The following is a 9687-nucleotide window of genomic DNA, read 5'->3' as shown; positions in this document are numbered from 1 at the left end:
TGTCCCCTCAGTGCCCTACCTACCAATTTTAACTGCACCCCCTTTGTACACACACCCTTACCCCCTCAAAATAAACATCACTGCGCGAAAAGAGCCAGAATCCTTAATATCTGTTGTGTATACTTTATTAAATATCTAAAGAATCTGGACCATTTCTAATGCATATCCAGACATGCAGCATATCTGAAGATATCCGGGCAAAAGATACTGGTTGTGTCTTATTTTGGTCATATCCAAGTTCCGAATATGACCTGAAGTGAAATCTGGGAATATCTCGAGTAAAGATATTGAAGAAGGTAAATATCCTGTAGTATCTGTAGTGTATACTTATCTAAGTGTTGAGGCATTTCTGGTGCATATCCAGACAGGCAGCATATCTGAAGATATCCGGGCAGAAGATACTGGTTGTGTCTTATTTTGGTCATATCCAAGTTCCGAATATGACCTGAGGCAAAATCTGGAAATATCTGGAGTAAAGATGCGGAAGAAGGTAAATATCCTGTAGTATCTGTAGTGTATACTTATCTAAGTGTTGAGGCATTTCTGGTGCATATCCTCCGTAGTTACCATTGCCTCTGTAGGTACCATAACCGTTCGGCCTGGGACTTCCGTTCGGGGTCCTTCGACTTGTGCTGACGTCACATTATGTGATTGGCTGTGTGGTGGTCTGATGACGTGTCAGACAGTGATTGGTCTGGACAATTTACGATACTATCTATCTATTTACCAAGGCTGTGTCCCACCAAGGTGGGGTAGCCTAGACAGGGCACACAATTTTAACTCCCTCCTTCTCTTCCCCAAACCTTCCTCCTTCAGTGTGTGCGTGTGTGTGTGTGCGTTGGTGTGTGTGTGTGTGAGACTGGTCTAAGGCCTGGTCTAAGCCACACCACACTGCACCAGGGTCAGCTGCACACTCCAGTGTGGGCACCTCCACAGCAGGGCCTCAGCCAAGGCTGGTTTCCCCTTGCCGCTTCATCCCAAGACCAGACCTCTACCACACCCATCCATTCATTCATACACAAACTCTCTCCACCCATCCCTGTCCTGAGCAGCCTCTCTTCCCTGCACCACAGTCATCCCTCTTGCATTCAACCCTCTCCTTACACCCTCTGTCCATCCCATTCGCGGTCTTCCTCTCATTCTCACTCCACTCACATCAGATTCATATACCCTTTTCACCAAACGCTCCCTTTCCATTCTTTCAACATGTCCAAACCATCCCAGTGCCTTTTGCTCTGCTCTATAAGCCAACTCTCGCATCACACCAGTTCTCTCTTGGATAACTTCATTTCTCATACGATCCATACGCGTCACACCACACATACTCCTCAAACATCTCATCTCAACTACATTCAGCTTCCTCTTTTCCGCCACTTTCAGACTCTGTTTCAGCCCCATATAACGCTGCAGGCACCACCACACCCTCATAGAATCTCCGTTTCGCATGCTTTTCCAGTGATCTACATTCAATCAATCTCTTCCTCCCCCCCCCCATATCTTTCGTACTTCGTTCATTCTAAACTCTACCTCTCCCCCTATTCCACCATCCACACAGACACACGACCCCAAATACTGAAAACACTCTACCTCTTCCAACAACTCCCCATTTAATGCCACATTCAATCTACGTTCACCCTTTAACCTCGTACACCTCATCACCTTACTCTTTTCCACATTCACCAATTTACGATACTACCATAGAAGAAAATATTATGACATCTGTTGTAAACGAACAGAGCTGCGAGATAGTATTCGAAAGGTGCCTTTATTATTGTTATTATTATTATTGAATTCATGTTCTCTTATAGTTTTTTTAATCCGTGCACCCATTGCTTTATTATTGACAGAACGGACCCGGAAGGGCAACATTTAGCCGTGCTGACAAAAATTTCAGCCACGGCTGAACTTAAACTGGAGTAACGAGCGGATTGTGACAACATGTCTTTATAAAAATGACAAAGAATATTGTCAGACACAATTTATGAGGGAAAACTCCTTTATGTTACAAAAGGGAACGTGAAATGAAAATACGTAGAGCCCAAGCAGATGTCAACGCTACGTAGTTTGTCCAAGTGGGGTTACCGTAGTGTAACGTTATACTCAGTCGAAAGGACCCCGAACGGAAGTTCCAGGCCGAAAGGTTATGGCACCTACACCGTATTTTATGATATGTGCAAAGGCGATACTGCATTAGGACATGTATTGTCTCTGGATATTATATGTATCACTTGTTTGATAAGTGCCTCGCCTAGCAATTTATGTGTACAAGATAATTCAATAGCACATATATTTTTTCCAGACATATATTGTTTATGACAAATTTGAATTACACATCTGATCTGTTAAGCTGAGTTTGCTGTGCACTTATATTTTCCCACAAATGTTTAAAAACAGGTGTGAAAAGTATTGACAAGTCAACCCAAGTTTGATTAAGATATACAGTAATATCCTCATTGCTTCATCAAAGGTAATAAATACAATGCCACTTCGGGCATACAACAAATTTTGCATTTTCAACAGCCAATTTCTTCCTGAGCATGTATCAAGTGGCAGGAAAGTCTTTTGTGATGTTTTGTAAAACAGTATCTCATATTATACCAATAAAAAAAACCATAAGAAACTTTTTAAAAACTTTAGGATCGTTTTTGGTAAGAAATCAATGATAACTGCTGCTCTGTTTAGTGTTTTCAGGGAGTGGGTGAAGAAAGTTTATTTTTTTTAACTTTATTGTTCAAAATGTAGGTACAGCCAGGAGAGCAAACATATTACATGCATTTTACACAAAAACATTCAGGTTTCCACAACTTTCATACAACCATACAGCTTTCTTAAGGCTTTTAGAGATTTAACTGAGATACGTTTCAATTTGTTTGATTAACACGGGGGGGGGGGGATAGAAGATGAATAAAATTAGCATTTATGAATATACAATTTGCCAAATATAATAATAAAATTAATTATCAGTTTTTATTTGAGTCCAAGTTTTATTATAAAACCCAAAAATTATATATTCAAATTTCAGAGTGAAGTTGGGGTGAATATGATTTCTGATAAATTGTAAACACTTCTTCCAAAAAAATTCTAATTTTAGTACAATTCCAAAAAAGATGGTTAATTGCTTTTGGATGTTCTTTGCAAAAGGGACAGTTAGGATCAATTTTTTAATGTATCTTAGCATGAATTGATTAGTGGGGTAAATTTTGTGAATGATTTTAAAAGAAACTTCTTTCATTTTTTATTTTATTTATCATAGATTTTTGGGTAACACTCCAGCCCTTTCTCCAAATGCTGCCGGGAACAAAACGTCTTCAGTAGTTTCGAAGCCGCAAAACAACACGAGGAGAACGAACGGCCATGACGTCTTACCCGAGCTCCAGTAAAGTGAAATTTGATTGGTCACGTTCTGCAACGCGACCAATCAGCTGTCGAGTTGCAGCGCTCCGCGCCGCCATGACGCAATCTGTTTGAAAACAATGGCGGCACGGAGCGTTAGGTCCGAAGATGAAGACGGAAAAAAAGAACAAAAGTTGACCGTAGGAGACATGGACACCCTCTAGTAAGCGAGGCTGACCGCGTCCTCACAACGAAAAGACCTCAGAGGATCCGGGAGTTGGCGGCAGTGACCCGGCCGAGCCGATAAGTTCAGGTAAAACTTTTGATCTAATGGGCATGTTATATTCGGGGCTTGGAGGCTACGGGGTTATATTTAACCAATTCCGGGGCTATTTTAAATAGCAAAAATAAACCACATCCTTCCCTTTTTTCAGGAAAAGAGTCTTCATCTGAAGCGATTGAAACAGAATCACAGAGGCTGGACGACGTGGAAAAAACCAAGAAGAAGCTACAAGAACACCGGATACGACCCCCCCCCCCACCTCGAAGTTTCCGTATGTATCTTCCGTGTGTAAAAATATTTTGTGCTGAAAAACTTCGCTTTTGTATAAAACTTCAAGTAACGCAGAAACATCATGTCATCACCTAACGGACAAACGTCGAGCAGCGACATTAACGCGGTAAACAGCAGGACGTGACCGTACAGATTAAATTAAGTGCGTGGAGGGGATGGGGGATTGGGGGGTGGAATCCGCGGCACACGTCTGTGCAGAACCGGGGCCTGTGATCCGTATGGATCATGGATCATCCGCGCAGCCTAGTAGCTTCTCCTGGGATTCGGTGTCAGACCGTAAAACCTCATCGCCCGCGGGACGTCATCACCGCGGACCCACACTTTATTTATTCATTTGAAGTTACAGAGGACTCATATGGTGTGTGATTTGAACTATAAACATATTCATCTTTGCTAATTATTGTGTATTCTCGTGCGGTTATGGACAAATGTTGGAGACCCTGGGCACTATGTCAGTTAGGTTTCTTTTAGGTTCTACGTGTTGGGCGGCCGCAGCGTCACTCCCTCCCGATTCCCCCGCTGGAGCGGCAGACGTCGCCCCCCACCGCCGTGGGGCCTGTGTAGTGTGGGCAGCACGGAGACACGGGGGTCCACCGGCAGCTGCGCCCGAACCGCACAGGGTCCAACGTCGGCTCCCCTCTCGCTAGGGGCGCCGGAGGAGGGAAAGGAGAGGCGAGGAGCCTGCGGGGCGAGGGTGGAATGCAGGCGCCCCGATGTCTCTGCACTTCTGTCAAAAGTGGCAGAAAAATATACGTCTATATGCGCTACGAGCTCTTCATGCTTCATGGGAGCGTGAATTCAGCGCGGCAGGAAACATCGTCACCCCGTTAAGATCCTCACTGATAGCTGACACGGTTATCATGTTGGTGTTCCGGTCATGTAACATGAAGACGGACGAATAAAAGCAGCAGCACGATTCACTAAAGCAGCCAAACAGACAAACACGTGTTCACTTTTTTTTTGCACTTTAAAAAAGGTTTTAATGTTTAGCCTATGTTGAACCTTTCCTGCGGTGACTTTTCTCTTTCTGACCGTGGTCGGAAAACGTTGGCGGATCTTCCTTTGGGGTTATAAGCTACATGCGTTCTTGAATTTGCCACTTGGCCGCTGGGGGTTTTTGTGTTGGGCAGGTGCCTGTATTCTAGAACATTGGCCAGAACAGCAATGTTACTGTAACCTAACAGACTTCTTCTTTCTTTCAGATTCTTGTCCATCACAAACACAAGAACCTCGGAGAGCAGCTCCAGTGGAAGGTCCGGGCAGATGACAAGTATGTTTCCTTCTCACTATCGTTTTAGGAAACTTGACAAGAACTCCAGTCAGTTATAAAATATTGTCTTTTTTTTAGCTTCAGAACACCGCACAATGAGGAGATGACGGCAGCAGTGAAAGATGTGGAACCAAATTGGAGTTTCCACCAAGTTAGAAGTAAGCACCAACATGAAGTTGGATTTACACAACTCGCCATAAGTTAGAGATAATGTGAGAGACTCAATGTCAATAATCAGTGTTACTTTCTTTTCAGAGATTTTTTGAATAGGATTGCAATTGTATTAGTGTGATAGACAGCTCATTTAGTGTTTCCATGTCTTAAGACCAAACACTAAGTTACAATAGCGATATAGCATTGACAATGGATAATTATGATAAGCCACTGTGACAGTCTGCATGGCACATTTTGAATATTCCACTTTGGAAACATGTTTGCAATATGTTTGCCTCATCTTCTTTACATTTCATATTTCCATCGACTAGGAGCTTGCAATAGAGCTATTGACAGTCTCAAGTGCAAAGAGAGAGAATGGAGATAGAAGCAAGGAGGAGGTCAAAAGGAGGACCAGTCAGCACGATCAGGTGAGTTGTCCTATTTGTGACCTTGTTTCATTTACTCAGGTCATGCATGGTCCAGTTGAACTGTGTATGTGTGTGTATGTTGTTTCCTCTACTTAAAATAACATTTTCCTTTCCTGTTGGTCCACAGCTCTTCAAAAAGAGGGTCAAAATTGCTGAGAAGATTCTCAATCAAGAGGATCTGTCATAAATAAAAAGAGCCAATGCAAACTATGTCAGCGACGAGGAAAGTGACGAAGACAAACCATCTTATTATCAATCCTCGCCAAAGTGGCGCTCCACTAGGCTAACCAGGGTGATGCAGAAATGCCATAAAGCCTGGCATGAAAACTGGAGGAGTGGAATTGAGCCAAAATTACGCACGAGACACTCAGCTGGCTTTACTGAAGGAAACCCACCACCAGTCAAGAGCTGCTATCTGACAGAAGAGAAAAAAAGGATGCATGTTTATTTGTGGTTTTTGACCTATTTATTTATTTTGTAATAAAATATTTTTGAGTAATACCGGTTTTCTGTTACCTTTTATTTTTTATATATTTTTGAGATGATGGTATCTTGAAATATCCTGACTTACATCACTAGTGTTTGTTCTTCAGATATGTCTGCTGGCCATATGTTCCAAATCCTAACTTCAGATATGACTAGTATACGGACATCAGATATCAACAGATATGACATGAATAGAATCTGGAAATATCCTGACCTTGGATATCACTAGTGATGCATCTCATATCTGGAGAGAATCTCATCTCCAGATTCTATCAGAATAAAAGTGTCCCATACTCTGAGTTGATATGCTCAGGACATGAACTTAGAAACAGTCATGTCCGGAGAGTATCCACCGTAGATATCACCAGATATGGGGTATTTCTGAGGATATCCAGACAAATATATCTCCTGATTCTGGGGGCTTTTGCGCAGTGCATTCCAACATAAACACACACACATGTACACACACACCCTCACTAACACACACGCACACAGTCATTTCGCAAGGAAGGTGGGACCTTGGACATCTGTCCCCTGCCCCATCCCTGGTGGGGCGTGCGGGGCCCTTGGCAACGGCGGCCGTGTCCCCTGGTTGCCGGTTTCCTGGGCCCGGCGGTGCTCTCTCCGTGCGGGGAGAGGGATCCCTGAGCCTTCTGGCAAGGCCAGGAGCCGGGGATCATATCACACCTGAGCCGGGGGTGTCTGTGTCCATGTGGGGTGGGTTCTGGTCCTTGCCGCCGGGTGCTGGGCCTCGCCAATTTCCATCTGTGGCCGAGCCTGGTCGTGCCAAGTCTACAACAACCCTTGTGGGCCCCCTTCTCCCTGGGGTGCCCCCCTCCTGGCCGGGGGCGGCTGGCCCCTGTCTTGCACCTTTCTGGACCAACCGTGGGCCTGGTGGATGGCTGCCTGGAGTGCGGAGCGGGTTTCCCTTGGGGGGTCCTGACTCGTACCTGGAGTTGGGGTGGGGGATGCCCAGAACCCCTGGGTGGTGGTGGGGTGCTCGTCTTGGGCTGTGGGCACCCCTCTCGGGTGGGGCCCCGCGTTGGACCCTCCTGGCACGGCGGGGGGGCTACTCTCCTGGTTGGGCTGGGGCGGCACTCTCTTTCGCCTCCCTGCTCTCTGGCTCTGGGGGCCTCGTGGCGGTCCTGCTGGCCCTGGCCTGGGTGGCGGACGTGGTCACCCGGGGGGCGGTTGTTTTCTGCCTGCTGCCGCGTGGCGTTGGGGGCTTCTGGCTGCCGCGGCTGCTCCGGCGGGGGTCTTGGTGTGGGGGTGGCTGGTCACTCCCCGTCCTTCTTTTCACATTCCATTATCCATTTTAGAAGAACATAAACACTCAACTGAGCACAGGTGTTAGCTCACCATTGCACTAATAGTTTGCGTGATTGAATGAAATATCTCACACTAGTTGGCTTGAAGGCATAAGTATGCTGTGTGAACAATATCTGTATTGTGTACATGTTGACGTGGATATTTTTGCAGTTAACTGGTGTTTTTATAACATTTGAGTGTGTGTGAGGGCAGGCCCCGCCCCTTTGAGATTTGTACTCTATCTGAACCTTACTGTAATGATAAACATCCAGTAGCTTGTTGCTTTATGCTGCTTCATGGTTTTACCCCCCTCCCCCCTCCTATGATCACCCTCCTATCCCCCTCTCTCTAACACCTCTCTCTCTTCTTCCCTTCTTTCCTTTTCCGTCTGGTCCAACACCAAAGATTTTCAAAAACAAATAAAATGAATAAAGTTTGGCCTCGATTACAAAAGGGGTTTACTCAGACATACCTCAGTGTGCTGCCCCCTTTAGAAAAGCTGGCAGAGTAGTTGCTGCGCAGCATTATTGTCCCTGTCGGCTTGCCGTAGAATCTCGCAGCACCAACGGACAAGCAGAGCAGTTGTGTTTTTCGTCATCTATTACATATTCCTCGTCACAACCCTGAAGTACATATGTCTGTGAGTTAAGTGATAAGTAATATTCAGATGAAAGTGTTCAGTTTTTGCCGTTTCAAAGAATGTCTGCATGTAAAAGGTTTTAAAAACGTTAGCAATGCTAATCGCGTTAGCCAGTCTATGGCGTTTTCAATGTAATGTTAACATTCATGCTAATCGTCTTTTACATGTGTGTGAAAACTGGTAATTTTAGCACATATTATGGTTTTGTATTTGCATAGTAACAAATAGTTGAATATTTGTTATGAGAGAAATAAGAATGTAACACATTGAAGTTTATTAATGTGTATTTCTGTATTTCAGTTTCACAGTGCTTCTCATAAATGTCCAAAACGTACAAGCTGACTCCTGGATGTTTATTGAGGAACCTGTTAGCTGTCTGCCAAGCTAGAAATCACGCTAAAGTTCCGGTGAGGGCAGAATACTCTGGTTTGTCGGATGATTGATAACCCCTGTTGTTAAAGTAAAATATGTCCAACACAAGAGGCCTTCAGCTCTCATCTGTTTGCCCAGCTGTTGAACAGGACAAGTTAAACAAAAATCTTTTAAAAAAAAATAAAATCTTTATTTGGGATTTTGAATCAGGATATACAGATTCCACGTTTGAAGTAGTCCAGAAAATTCAGTTAAAAATCCTAAATATGTAACACATTACATACGTAAAAGTAATTTGTTTTTGTTTTTTTCCTGTAACAGAATTGACTGTTTTATGTTGATGGGTTAACATTCATTACTGTAGTGTTGCATATCAGTTGAAAAGTTTTTTCTCTGCTTCAGAATCCACTTATATTGCATTGATTCCATAAATGGTTAAAGGTTTTCAGTAGTTAAAAGGATAACACTGTCTGTGTTCTTCTGTCTGTGTGTCATTTGTCCTGATCTTTTTTACACCTTCTTCAAACATTTTTTGACTTTAAACTTGGCTCAAACCAGTCGACTGTAGCATCAACGTTGGTCTTTAGCAAAAGTTAATATAAAGTATAAATGTCGTCGGTCCAAACTTCTCCGGCTCCCGCTGTGTAGCTGGCCAGACCAGAGAGGTTTTCCGGAGACTCCAGGGATTGCAGAGCGTTCATCACGCAGTGCGAGTTGCATTTTGAGCTACACGTCTCCGCCTTTCCGACGGATCGGGCCAGGGTGGCTTTCGTGATCTCGCACCTCACGGACAGAGCAGCAGCATGGGCCACAGCGGAATGGCAACGGGGAGCCCCCGCCTGCATTTCTCTTCCTGCCTTTTTGGAGGCTTTTACCAAGGTGTTCCAACACACGAAGCCAGGGAGAGAGGCGGCCCGAGCGCTTATGCGGCTGAGACAGGGGGCTCGGAGGGTGGCGGTTTACGCCATCAAATTCCGGACTCTTGGTTCTGAGAGCGATTGGAACTCCACTGCTCTTACGGACGCCTTCCTGGAGGGCCTTTGCGAGGAGATGAAGGACCATCTCGCGCCACTGAACATTCCATCGTCCTTGGAACCTCTGATAGCCCTCGCTATCAGAA

General features: G+C 44.7%; 1 long non-coding RNA gene across 2 annotated transcripts; it reads left to right on the top strand.

The window, feature by feature from the left end:
• The first annotated feature begins 2981 nt into the window (after positions 1 to 2981).
• LOC105357011 lies at positions 2982 to 6224 on the top strand. Of its 2 annotated transcripts, XR_002872685.1 has the most exons (6): positions 2982 to 3646; positions 3768 to 3887; positions 5110 to 5177; positions 5256 to 5335; positions 5663 to 5761; positions 5889 to 6224. It is a non-coding gene; the product is annotated as an uncharacterized LOC105357011 (long non-coding RNA). The 2 variants fall into 2 exon arrangements; XR_911041.3 differs by lacking the exons at positions 5663 to 5761; positions 5889 to 6224 and having other exon boundaries at positions 3003 to 3646; positions 5256 to 5533.
• The last annotated feature ends 3463 nt before the right edge of the window (positions 6225 to 9687 follow it).

This window comes from Oryzias latipes, chromosome 22 (assembly GCF_002234675.1).
Source record: "Oryzias latipes chromosome 22, ASM223467v1".
NCBI lineage: Eukaryota > Metazoa > Chordata > Actinopteri > Beloniformes > Adrianichthyidae > Oryzias > Oryzias latipes.
The sequence above is the reverse complement of the archived record's forward strand: the minus strand, read 5'-3'. Positions and strand labels throughout refer to the sequence as shown.